The sequence below is a fragment of the Tenrec ecaudatus genome, chromosome 2, assembly GCF_050624435.1.
Source record: "Tenrec ecaudatus isolate mTenEca1 chromosome 2, mTenEca1.hap1, whole genome shotgun sequence".
NCBI lineage: Eukaryota > Metazoa > Chordata > Mammalia > Afrosoricida > Tenrecidae > Tenrec > Tenrec ecaudatus.
The window spans coordinates 39,869,081-39,883,312 of NC_134531.1; the positions used below are offsets into that span (position 1 = coordinate 39,869,081).

General features: G+C 43.3%; 1 pseudogene; it reads right to left on the reverse strand.

Annotated features, from left to right (window-relative positions):
* Positions 1-11,493: 11,493 nt before the first annotated feature.
* LOC142439954 (E3 ubiquitin-protein ligase Mdm2 pseudogene) lies at positions 11,494-12,956 on the reverse strand (annotated as a pseudogene).
* Positions 12,957-14,232: the final 1,276 nt, after the last annotated feature.

A 14,232-nucleotide genomic window follows, 5' to 3' on the forward strand; every position in this document is an offset into this window, starting at 1 on the left:
TTCTTTCTTCATTCTTCTGCTGACGTATATTTGGGTTGCTTCCAGCTTCTAGCTGCTGTCAACAGCGCTGCAATGGACATGGGTGTGCATATGTCCATTTGTGCTGTGTCTCTTACTTCCTTTGGGTAGATAAACATCAGGGGTATTACTAGATTATACAGGAGTTCTATTCCCAGGTTTTTGAGGTAGTGCCAAATTGTTTTTCATAGTGGTTACACAAATTTATATTCCCACCCACAGTAGATGAGGGTTCTCATCTCTTTGCATTAAAAAAAAAATTGGCTGTTTCTGCAGTGAAAGGTGGTATCTCACCACTGTTTTGATTTGCTTCTCCTGGATGACTAGTGATTGTTAGGCACTTTTTCATGGTTGTTAGCCATTTGGATATCACATTTGGTGACTGGTCTGTTACGTCCTTTGCCCACTTTTTGAATTGGGTTATTTGTCATTCTCTCATTGAAATATTACAATTTTCTATGGATTAGTTCCTTGTATGTTTTAACTCTTTTGATGTGCACTGGTTTTTAGTAGGTTATAGTCATCTATTTTGTCTTCCACTGTGTTCTGTCATTTCCTTCATTACATTTGATTACATGTCTATGCCCTGTAACAGGGCCCTTAAGTTCGTCCCTATTTGATCATTGGCCATCTTTATAGACCTGGGATTTACATTCGATCTTTGATCCTTCTTGACTTCATTTTTCTGTGTGCTGTGAGGTATGGGTTCTGTTTCACTGTTCTGCAGTTAGAGGTTCCATTTTGTCAGCACCATTTTTTGAAGTGATTCTCTTTCCCCCATTTTTTCCCCCTTTGTCAAAGATCAGCTGTCTGTATGTGGATGAATTTACTTCTGGGTTCTCAATTCTGTTCCACGTCCATTTATCTGTTATTGTACCAGTACCAGGCTGTGTTAGTCTGGGTAATTTAGAGAAACTCATGGATAAGAGAGAGTTTTATATAAAGTTTAAGTGTGCATCAAGAAAACATCCCAACCCAATGCTGCCCAAGCCCACAAATCTAACATTAACCAATATGTCCAACACCAGTCTACAAAGTCCTCCTCTATCTCACAAAACACACACAATGATGCTGACTTCAGGAGGAAAGCTGAGTCAGTGAATGTGTAAACATCTCAGGGCTGGCAGTGGTCTCCACACGGCTGCTCCCGCACCCAGGGCTGCATCAGGGTAGGTCCATGTGGCTTCTCCTCAGGAATATCTTGCAGGAAGTGAGCCTTGCCAGATAAAGCAGGGAACTGGCTAAGGCAGTTGTACCCTGATCCGCCAATCAGAAAGCAAGAGATCTGAGAAATAGAAAGGCGACAAGGCTCTCCGAGCCATTTATACCTCTGACCTTCAGTTAACCCCACATGTGTTTATTGGCCAGGTTGGCACAATAAGTTAACGCACAGGCTTTTTTGACAATGTGCTTTTGAGAACGGGAAGTGAGTCCCCTTCTCACATTTTGTAGTAAAGTAGGCTAAGCTTTTGGTCTATAACTATGAATCTATTTCAATGGGAAAGAAAACTTCATTCCCATTGAGTCAGCACCATTGGCGATGCAGTATGCAATTGGAATGAAACACTGCCTGGTTCTGGTCCTACAATAAATGGCCATGGATGTCCTTATCTGACCTCTGCTGGCTTCTTCATTACCATGAGACGGTTCAGACATGCCTCCATGCTCCACCCTTCTTTACCTATGCCGACACCCACCGTTTCTCCCACACTACTCTACACCTATGCTGGCTGGGTTCAATAATTCATTGCAATGCCACCCAGAACTCACAGACAAGACTCACAATTAAGGCAGGTTTTGAGGGAAGGCAGTAAGCTGTCCCAAGTTGGAATTGACCAACCGTAATTGGTCTCCTCAGCCTGCAGCCAAGTTTTCCTCTGGTCCTCAGTCTCCTAGTCAGATGGTCCGTGGTGTTTGCCTCCAGGGGCAGTGAAGAAGCCCACCTGTCACTCTGTCCCCCAGTTTCATAGTCTTGGGCCAGAGGAGGAGAAGGCACCCCCATAACCTTGATGCTGTTCCTCTGAGTCTCGCTGCCAAGGTCTCTGATGCTTTTGGTCTTGGCGGTCTCTGATACTTCAGAAAGATCTTGAATGTGCTCTTCCACAGTTCTAGGGATTTCTCTCTCTGCTGCTACTTCAGAGATGGCTCCTCCTTTGAGCTGGGGACGGGGTGGTATGGAGGTGGGGGGTAAGGAACACTACCAATCCCCTCTATTATATTACACACATCCTATTTGCATAGCTCCACCCAATCATTTGATGGGAGTCACTAAGACTCGGGTAGAAGAGCCATATTAAAAAAATTCACTTCACCACAGGGCCCTTCTCAGGACTGGTTGGGGATTGTCTGTGATCCATAGGGTTTCCAGTGGCTGCTCTTTGGAAGTATATGCCCTGGCCTTGCTTCTAGACCAGCGGTTCTCAACCGGTGGGTCACGACCCCAGGGGTCGCCTAAGACCACTGGAAAACACATATTCCTATGGAATTAGGACCTGAGACACTATATTTCTGATGGTATTAGGAACTGAGACAATGTTCCCTATCTGTCTCCTGGTGGGCCCACCCACATGCAGATATGCTGATCTGGTGAGAAAGAAGCTATCGCAACCTTCCCACTGATGTTGGCTTTTTACGCATACTGTCGAAAATGTAGCAATGTAGCTTACTGTTGCTATAATACGACTGTTACCCATGCTACACCAGGCTTCAGGACAAAATTTCATTTATTTGTCATTAGAAAGAAATAATTCACAATACATAATTACATATTGTTTTTGTGATTAAGCACAATGCTTTAATTATGTTCAATTTGTAGCAGTGAAAATGCATCCTGCATATCAGATATTTACATTGTGATTCATAACAGTAGTAAAATTACAGTTGTGAAGTAGCAACGAAAATAATTTTATGGTTGGGGGTCACTGCATGAGGAACTGTATGAAAGGGTCACAGTATCAGGAAGGTTGAGAACCACTGTTTTAGACCATCTTAGTCTGGAAGCTCAACCGAAACCTGTTCAGCATCATAGCAAGGCAAATATCTCCACTGACAGATGGGTGGTGCACTGGCCAGAAATGGAACCCTTACCTTCTTCATGGAACGCAGGAATTCCACTATTGAACCACCGTGTGTCCGTAATCTTTCATAATGTGCTGCTGCCAATCAGCATTGACTTGATGTCAGTGAGTCAAACTCCTTGTTATCCAGTTGATTCCAACTCAGAGTGCCTATAGTGCTCCTATGGGTTTCTGAGACTAAATATAAAAAAATAGTTTTATTGGCATATACCTTGCATATCATACATTTAATTGATCATATTCAAATGTGTGCAATCCACCCCAAAAGCAATTTCAGAACATTTTCTTCTTTTATTCATGGTTAGCTCCTCATTTCCCCTATCCTCCCCTGCCATGCCTCTAGGCTATTATCCATCCAGCTACTGTCTATACAGATCTACTGCTCTTGTATTTAATATACAGAAAATCATACAAAACACAAACAGGAAGCAACCAACCAACCAAACAAACAAACAAAACCCCAACAAAGACTAAACAAAATACTGAAGAAACTCAATCAAAAAGAATGAAGAAAATATTAAAAATGGAAGCAACTTTAAAATGGGATAAGAAGAAGAGAGTAACTCTTTTTTTTGCATGTAAGAAAGAGCTTTATATAAAGAATAATTGTATATTAAGAAAACATCCCAGCCCAGTCCAGATCAAGTCCATCAGTTAATATTAACCCATATGTCCAATACCAGTTTATAAACTCCTCTGCAGACTCATAACACATGCAATGATGCTGAATGCAGGAAGATCACAGGGCAGTGGGTAGAAAGTCTTATAGATTCAGTGGTGGTGGAAGCATCTCAGAGCTGGTGTGCGTTTCCACGTGGCTTCTCGAGGTCCAGGGTTCTGGCTCCATCAATGTGTCTCCATGTCATGTGGCTTGTCAGAAGGAATGTAAAGCAGAGAATGTGTCCTGCCTCCAGGAGGAAGACAGGAGTTCCCAGAATCCTCAGCAGAAATCCATGCACACACATAGCCTCATTGGCTATGACTGATTGACAAGCTAGACTCCACCCCATTCACAGAGAGTAACTCTTTATGGGAATGGAAAGTCTCATCTTTTCTCCAAGGAGTGTTGCTATTTTTGAACTGCTGACCTTGTAGTCTATAGCACAATCTGTGACCTCTACTCCACCAGGGCTCCTATTGCTGTTGCTATTGGCATTAAGAGTTAGGTGCTATCAAGTTGGTTCTGACCCATGGCAACCCTATGTACAACTGTACAAAACATGGCCACATCCTGCACCCCCCTCACAATTGTTTCTATGCGTAAGCCTATTGTTGCAGTTACTGTTGTCAATCCAACTTGTTGAGAGTCTTCTCCTTTCTCATGGCCTTGCACTTTGCCATGCAAGATGTCCTTCCCTTGGGAATGGTCTCTGCTGACAACATGAAATGAAGCGAAGTCTTGCCATGCTGGCCTCTAAGTAACATCCTGGCTATAATTCCTCCTTACAAATCAAACTCATTGCCAAATAGTTGATACCAACTCATATCAACCCTATAGGACAGAAGAGAAATGCCCCTATGGGTTTCTGAGACAGTCACTCTTTTTAAAAAATAATGTATATATATATTGTGAAATATTTCTGTATTAAAAAATCTTTTTATTGGGGACTCATGCAGCTCTTATTACAATCCATACATCCATCCATGTGTCAAGCACATTTGTACATTTGTTGCCATCATCATTCTCAAAATACTTGCTTTCCACTCGAGTCCTTGGTGTCAGCTCCTCATCTTTTTTCTGCTCCCTCCCCATTGCCCCTCCCTCATGAACCCCGATAATTTACAAATTATTATTATTTTATCATATCTTACACTGTATGATGTCTCCCTTCATCCACTTTTCTGTTGTCCATCTCCCAGGGAGGAGGTTATATGTAGATCCCTGTAATCAGTTCCCCCTTTCCACCCCACTCTCCCCCCCACCTTCCAGGTATTGCCACTCTTAACTCTGGTTCTGAAGGGATAATCTGTCCTGGATTCCCTGTGTTTCCAATTCCTCTCTGTACCAGTGTAAATCCTCTGGTCTAGTTATATTTGTAAGGTAGAATTGGAATCACGATAGTGGGGGTAGGGGTGGGGAGGGGAGGGGAGGGGAAAGCATTTAGGAACTAGAGGAAAGTTGTATGTTTCTGCCGTGGTCCAGCCGCAGCAGGTCGGGGGTCCCCTGCTAGGTGGGTAAGGCGTCGACGCGAGTGGGAGACAGAAACCACACGACGCAAAGGTTGCGGGTGACTGTTCCAATTTTATTTATGCAAAGCTTCAACTTATATATTCTTTTTCTTGGCTTAAAGCTTATGGCCTGAGATCATATATTAGGAAATTCTCAGGCCATAAGACCGTAACAAGTTACATCAATCACATCATGATTCTTGGTTAAAAATTAGTACATCTTGAAACTAAAACTTTCTCATACAAGGGTGATAGACATAAACCTTCTAACAATAACTGAGCACACTTCATCCAACTAGGCGCATTGTTCTAACTATGAAATCAAGAAAGCATTAATACATTTAATTATCAAAAATTACTTGACGGGCTTTGGCTGTTCTTTCTTAGGCTGTTCCTTTAGGGCTTTCATTTCTTGTTCTTACTTTTCCACTAAGTTCCCATAAATTAAACTCCCAAAAGTCTTTCTGTACCAAGGTATGAGTTGCCTCACAATAGGTAGCTTTGCTTCAGTGGACTTCAAACATCACGGAGGCCCTCCTCTTGCTAACCGTTCCATAAAACTTAAACTACTAAAAGGAACTTGTATACCTTCGTTGTTAACTATTCTTATGCCATTTTCATTGTAAGCCCCTGTATAAGGTAAATCAGAGTCAGGAACTCTCTTTCTCTTTGGGTTATTTCCTGGAGGGGGATGCCGTATTTTACCCCCTATGCAGTAACCAAGATAAGGAAAGGGAAAAACTGTGGGAAGAGGATGATAAACTTTTTTAGGGTCTTGCATGAAAGCTTCCAAACAGGCCTCTGAGAATTCCGGGGGTTTCGGTTGCAATAGCTCAGCCTGCTCAAGAGCTAACATAAATTCCTTAAGGGGGGTCACTGGCTTCCAGTTTCTAGTTTTATTATACAATACACTTTACACGTAGTCAGGACATGGATCTTTCAAAGCCATGGGAAGGGGTGTAGGAGTAATCTCAACTTCTGGGGAATATTCCTCAGTTGACATCAGTTGTTTCCCAAAAAGGGGAAGTGATCAAAATTATCAAGAAGCAGAGAGCACCTACAATTATCAATAATGATATCAGGCCAATTATTTCAAAGGATTCACGGAAGGGACCTTCCTTGGTGGAGCCTTCTTTGAATGCTCCTCCTCCATGTGCTGACTTTGTCAAGGCCCACGGTTGGAAGTCGTCTCGGCATGTTTCATCATTGCTACACTGCACCCTGACTGGCTTGTCTCCTCCCCGAGACCTTTCTGTAAGGGGATGTCCAGTGTTGCCTACAGATGGACTTTGGGTCCCCAATCTGCACTCACCTTCATTCACAATATGAATTTTTGTTCTGTGATGCCTGATCCCTTGAACACCTCGTGGTCACACAGGCTGGTGTGCTTCTTCCATGTGGGCTTTGTTGCTTCTGAGCTAGATGGCCACTTGTTTATCTTCAAGCCTTTAAGACCCCAGACACTATATCTTTTGATAACCGGGCACTCATCAACTTTTTTTTTTTTTTACCACATTTGATTATGTACCTGCTTTGTCTTCAGTGATCGTGTCGGGAAAATGAGCATCATGGAATGACAGTTTAATAGAACAAAGTGTTCCTGACCTGAGGGAGAACTTGAGTGGAAGCCCAATGTCTATCTGCTACCTTAATACTAAAGCTATAAATATATGCATTTAGATCGATTTCCCCATCCTCATATATAAATATACTTACATATATACATACCTGTATTTAGACCTCTATAAATGCCCCTTGCCTCCTAGTTCTTTCCTTAATATCCTTTTACTTTCCTATTGTCCTACTATCATGCTCAGCCTTCATTAAGGTTTCAGTAATTCCTCTCGGTTATGTTACCCTTGATCACACCCTATCAGGCCTCCTACACCCTTGTTGTTCCCTTGTCTTTGGGTTTGTTAACACCACTACCTTCCCCACCACCTCCTCCTCACCCATCTGCCCCCCCCCCACGGAACCATCAGTCCCATTATTTTTCCCTCCAGATTGTTCATCCAGCCTATCTTATTTTGACAGACCTGTGGAGATAATAACATGCACAAAAACAAGACAGAGCAAAACAAAGCAACAAATGAAAACAAAACATCATCATCATCAACAAGAACAACAAAAAGCCAATGAAAAAAAAAAGAAAACAGAAACAACAAACAAGAAAAACCTGTAGTTAGTTCAAGGACTATTTGTTGGCCTTTAGGAGTGTTTTCTGGTCAAGTCTGATGGGGTGCCAAGCCCTGGCCCCAAAGTCTGTTTTTGGTATTGCCGGAGTACTATGTTGCTCTGTTCCCGTTGCTGTTCTTTTGCACGCCTTTAGTGTTTGCCTCAGTGTTATGGGATCAGATTGGGCACAGAGAGAGTCACTCTTTATAGGAGTAGAAAGTCTCATCTTTTCCCAAGGAGTTGTCAGTGGTTTTGAACTGCTGACGCTGTGGTTAGCAGCTCAATGTATAACTTCTACACCAAGAAAATCCTACAAAAACTCACTGCCATTGAGGGCATTCTGACTCCCAGGGACTCTAAGGATAGAACAGGGCCTGTGGGGGGGGGTGTCCATAAAACCCATCACTGCTGTCCAGTTTATTCCACTTCACAGAGACTTTATAGGACAGAGACGAACAGCCCCAGGAGCTTTCCAAAGATATGAATATTTAGGCAAACGGAGTCCTTCGTCTTTTGCCTGAGGCAAGGCTGGTGGGTTCAGTCTCTCAGGTATCAGGCAAATGTGTACCACCACATTCTCAGGGCTAATGGACAAATAAATCTGTCTTGGGAGAAGTATGGCCAGGCAAGGATGGCAAGATTTTGGCTTTTGCACTTTGGACATGTCAGAAGAGTCCAGTCCCTGAAGGACATTACATTTGGCAAAGTAGAGGGGCGGGGGGGGGGGGAGGAAGAGGAAGGCCCTCAAGGAGGTGGATGGACACAGTAGCTTCAACAATGAGCTCAAACATAGGGACAATTGTGAGGGCAGTGCAGGACCGGCCAGTGTTTCGTTCTGTTGTGCATAGAGCTTCTATGAGTCAGAACTGACTTGAATGCACCTAACAGCAACAACAATAACAATAAACCCCAAACCAAACTCACTGCTATGGAGATGATTTGGACTCATGGCCACCAGAGGGCAGAGTAGACCCACCCTTGTGGGTTTCTGAAGCTGTAACTTCTAAGGGCAAAGAAAGCCTCATCTTTGCTAGTGGTTTCTAAACACTTCCAACTGACCTGTGGTTAGCAGCCCAATTTATAACCCACTATGTCACCCTGATCAACTGCATTGCCATTTTAGTAAGGTTTAAAAGATAAAGGCTCACAGAAATCATGTTGAAGAGAGTTGACGCACGCGCACCTCAAAATATCACCCCGCCAGCAGTATCTTCAGATTCATAGTGACATTATGGACTAGATTCCAATGGTCATTTCTCTGAAATTTTCCAAGGATGTAAATCATGTACCTTTTTACAGCCACAGACTGCTGTATCTTTTTCCCACGGAGCAGCTGGTGGGCGTTAGCTGTGGATCTTTTAATTAGCCATCAAGAGCTTTAACCCTACACCACCAGGGCACCTGGTGTGTAATTAGGAAGTAGTAAATGAAAATTTCCTTTAAGACCTTTCAGTAGTTCCAGACAGAGTTCCATCAAATACTATTGGTTGAATGCTTATTTTATTCTCAACGTTCCACACAGCTACGCACAGCAATAGAGTTCATCAGAGTTCTTCTTCACAGTGACTTTGCAGAGGATTGTGCGTTCCCGGATGGTTTCGCCTTCAAGGAGACATCAACTCTGAGATGAAGAGACTTAGCCAAGGGGCTGACATTTATCCAGTATTTCCGCCTTATAATAGTTTCTCCTGTGTCATGAAGGGCCCCTCACTACTCTTCGTTAGTATTGTTTCTTGTCATCTTGTATCATATTTTAGGAACTAGAAAAACCAAAAGAGGTGCGTGTGGGACATAAATATTTCCAAGACTTTAACATTTTTATTTGTTTGTCAGGGGAAGCCAGCCCCTAACACATCATTACGGATCTGTTAGGCACAATTGTACAGTGATAATAAGTAAAGAATATAGTAAAGTTATAGAGAGCATGAGAGATAGAAGAGAAGTATTGAAATAAATTGAGTCAGACACAATTCATAGTAGCATGTTAACCTCAGCCCCACTTGGTGGTTCACATGGAGGGAGAGAGATATTTAATGCTAGTCCAGGTTTTTTATATTCTCTGGGGATTCGCAAGCCCCCTAATCACTGGTGAAGAAGTCACAGGAAGGGGTTGCGCTATAGATAATACAGTAATGGGAGTGGATGATCTAGGGGTATCCATGCAATTGGAAGAGGAGGGATTTGGGGTACACATGTGACAAGATGGGCGGATCCTAGATACAGGATGGCAGCCTAACTTTGGATGTCACAGAACCAGTTTGGCCTGTTCCCTGGCTCAACTGATAGAGACCATTATTGGTGGGGTGTGAACTCCACCTACAGGAACCAAGCTAATGGTCACAGGCCCCCACCCCTGTGGTGTGGGGAGACAGCAGTCTGGCAGAGAAGTGCTTCAGGGAAGACACCTGTGAGCATCTGACCTCCCCCCACATTTGTTTTGAATTGAATGCAGGTTTGCAAAACAGGTCCATTTTTGTTTGTTTCTTTATTGTTTCATCATCTTATTGGGGCTTGTCCAGCTTATCACCATCCATCCATCCATCCATCCATCCATCCATCCATCCATCCATCCATCCATCTATCCATTGTGTCAAGCACATTTCTACTTTTATTGCCGTCATCATTCTCAAAACATTTTCTTTCTACCTGAGCCCCTGGTATCAGCTCATTTCCCCCAGACAGGTCCACTTGTCATTCAACATTTCATACCCATTTTTTTTCATGTCATTGATGGCAACTCCAATAACATAATATCCTTAATAGGAGCCCTGGTGTCACCGTGGTTAGTCACTGGGCTGTTAACTACGGAGGCCACAGTTGGAAACTAGAAAGATGAAGCTTTCCACTCTGGTCCAGAGCTACAGTCTCAGAAGCCCGCAGGGGCAGTTTGACCCAGACCTCTAGGTCCTTTGAGTCAGAAAGACTGAGCACCAATGAGTGTGATTGAGGTTATTTTTTAACATCACTGATTTTACTTCCTCTTGTGCTTCTATTTCCAGACCTCCTTTTCTTTTCTTTTATTAGTAACAACTTTTTAAAAAAAACAACAACATTTTATTAGGGTCTCATACAACTCTTATCACAATCCATACATATACATACATCAATTGTATAAAGCACATCTGTACATTAGTAACAACTTTCTATTAAGCATATTTTAAGGATTTCTGAGAGAACAGGGAAACCACAGACCAGGTTTAAGAATATCTAAAATTTAAAAAGTAAATTTTTCACACACAATGTCCTTCCATGACTGATAATAAATTATGTTTGAATGTTCTACAGGAGATAAAATGGAAAATGAGGGGAAGGGCTAAAGTATGAGTTGTTAATCCAATTCAAATTATATTAAAATCCCAATATAAACAAAAGTGAAATTTTCCTAAAAGAAAGTGAATTTTCACTACCTCCTCCCTTCCCAGAGGTAGAAATCTATATGGACTGAAATAATCTGTCACTTAATGTATTAAAAAAAATGAAAATAAATTTCAAGTTGACAAAATAACCATCTACATTTGTTAGACAGATAGGCAGGGATGGGATGTTCATTGACGCATGCCCAAGAGAGCCAAGCACGAGAGAACAAAGGCCTAGGTTTCCCCCTGGTGGGCAGGGGTGGACACTAATCCTGGATCGGCCCACCTGGGCCAGGTGAATTCAATCCAGCCAATGGGGTCGATCTGGGGTTGTCCACCACGCCTCCCCCTGGAATCCTTGAAAAGGCAGGAGCCAGGGGGGAGAAAGGAGAGAAACTTTAGGAACTTGGGAGAGAACTTGAGAAAGAATTTGAGATAGTCCTTTTTGGAGGAAAACTTGGGAGAGAGATCTTTGCGTGACCCCGAGCAGTCTCTGCCAGGCTGCATGGTCGAAAGCAATCCTATGGGTGCCGCGTAAAACCTGAAGCTTCTTTTAACGCTCATTAAATTCACTTGGATCACGAGCCAGGCTTCGGCGTGAATTCTTTCTCGTGTGGAGCCAAGGTCCGAGGTGTAACTCTAGCCTGGAGAGAGAGATCTTATACATTTTCAGGTTCATATATATATGTAGAAATATATCATCCTAATTTTACAGACAGGTCAACTAGAGGAAATAAGTTAACACAATACTTGGATTGGATTGGTTGTGTACACACTGGGCAGGGCTTGTTTCTTTGCACATGTAAAGCAGGCCATTAAATGTTCTGTTTTGCCGTGGACCATGCAACCATTTTAAGGTCGATCTTGGCAAATCACTCAAGGTTCAGTGGCAGAAGGGCGAGATCTGGATTCCACACGTTTCTTTGCCTTGTGCTTCTTTCCTCTCAAGCTCGCTCACTGCTTGGCTGCTGTGAATGATGCTGCTGGAAGTGGATGGCTGGGGATAGTCCCCAGAGACTGGGAGGCTTGTATTACATGATCATCATTTTCTTCAACACAGGACTTTTTGGAGTCACTCGCTGCTGTTTCTTTACAGTCGGGAACATCGAAACCCTCTTCTACTTGAGTTGTGCTTTCTAGTGTGGGACTCTCAAGCATTTTCTCTTCTTTCCCTTTATCTTCAGGAAGCCAGTTCTCACAAGGTGTCCAACATCTGTTACAATGGGGTGGAAGTGGAGGATTCATTTCATTGCATGAAGCACACTTCCAATAGTCGCTAAGGGGATTTCAGACTCATCTTCACATGAATCTGTATCGCTTTCCTCAGCCTGATAGACAGTAACACGATATATGTCTTCATCAGCATCTGAGAGTTCTTGTCCTTCTTCACAAAGGAATCAGGAGAGTCAACTTCAAATTCTACACTGAATTGATCTGAAACAGAATCCTGGTCCAACCAATCACCAGGATGTTCTCTTACACCAGTGTCAGCATCCGGAATTGATGGCGTTTCTACAGACTCACTGCTACTGCTTCTTTCACGCATATCCCCCTGAGGACACGCAGTGCAAAGCCCTCGTTGAAGGAAAGGGAAACATCAGATCGGTGGCAATTTCGTTGAACTTCAATAGATAACTCCTCTGAATGGTCTTCCGTCTCACTAATCGCTCTCCTTCTAGATGAGGTAGTTGGTTTACAAATCAAATTTGAGGATGAAGGTTTCTCTTCCTGTCACTCTTGCAGAGAGTCCTTTTGAACATTCTCATCTCCAGGCTGACACCTGTTCTCACTCACAGATGTGCCAGAGTCCAGTGCCTCCTGTTGATTTACTATTCCCAAGTTTCTGTAGATCATTGTATATACTTTCCGGTGGTCTCTCACAGAGAAGCTCGGTTCCCCAAACAAATCCCCTAGGAGATCCTTTGAACAATATATCGCATGCAGTTGCTTCTCATCATACAGTCGTTTAGCCATAATACATTGGCCAAGAGAAAATACAACCTCTTTCATAGAAGTGTCTTTGTGTGCACCAACAGACTTCAACAGCTCCCAAAGCAATGGCTTTGGTCTTACCAGCGTCTCTGGTTCGCAAGCAGGAATCTGTGCAGGAGCCCGCAGTAGCACCATCGATTGAAGACACAGACATGTTGGGATTGCACATTTGCCTGCTTCTCACTGTGCGCGGTTCAGCGGGGAGGGGATCCTCAGACTTCCCTGTTCCCTTCAAGGAGCCCGCAGAAATCCGCCGTCCCGGCCTGGGCGACCTTCCTCCCGCAGGGTCCGCACACTGGGGGTCTGAAGGAGGCTCTTGACTTGGAAAGCGGCCAGGGCTGCCCCTCGGGGTGAGTTTCGTGTCCCATAGTGGCCCCCCTTCCTGCCACGCTGGGCCCTCAGAGACCCCCAAGGAACGGAGTTGGTAAAAGGCCTCCATTCCTCCTTTCCCCACTCTTCGCTGCTTTCTGAACATCGTCCTTAGGCAAAAGTTCCCTTTTGATTTCAAATGGCGGATTATTCTAAAGCGTACCTGCTCAAACATTTCAGCGCTGAGATTTAGGAAGTACACCCTTATACTGCCCTCTTCTGGATATTTTGAGTATTTACACATCAACGACAATCTGGTTACTTCATACCAAACAAGCAAACAAACCAAAATTCACCCCCAAATAAAAAAATATATAACTCAATGCCATCGAATCAATTTTGACTCATGGCGGCCCTACACGACAGGGTAGATCTGCCCCTGTTGGGTTCTGAGATGGTAACTCTCTGTTAGAGTAGGAAACCTCATCTTTCTACAGAGGAGTGGCTGGGGGTTCCAAACTGCTGACCTTGCAGTTAGAAACCCAAAGCATAGCCACGAGGACTTCTGTGTAATACCAGGTGAGTCTAACGCTTTCAATGCTATCGTAAACTTTGAATATACTGTCTTTACTCAAAGGGAAAAGGTAGCTTCATGTTCCTCTCACAGAATGACTGGTGGGTTGAAACCAATACTTCACTGACAGACACCAGCGTTTCTTACTGGGACCATGGACTAGACAAATTGACACATAAAAATAATCATCACATAGAAGTAAATGTTTTTCTTCTCTCAGTAAAAAAATCAAGGCAGTCAGGCATCTTTATGATAATCATGGGATTGGTCTTCTGAGATTGTGTTGTGACCTTATTTTCAGTTCATGGCTTCTACCTCTTGGTCCAACATGGTCACTCCAACCTTGGCCATCTTATCTACAAAGTAATCAGCAAGAAGGGTCAGTTGCAGGAAGTTGTGCAAAGTACTTTTGCCAATATTTTGTTGGTCAGAATTAACCTTGTAGCTACAGAAACTGCAAGGGAGCTTATAATTTAGTCCTAATTCCAGGTCATCCCCTGCCCAGTTCATGATGAGAGTTATCTGACGATAGAAGAAGGGGAGATGAGCATACGGCACCCTA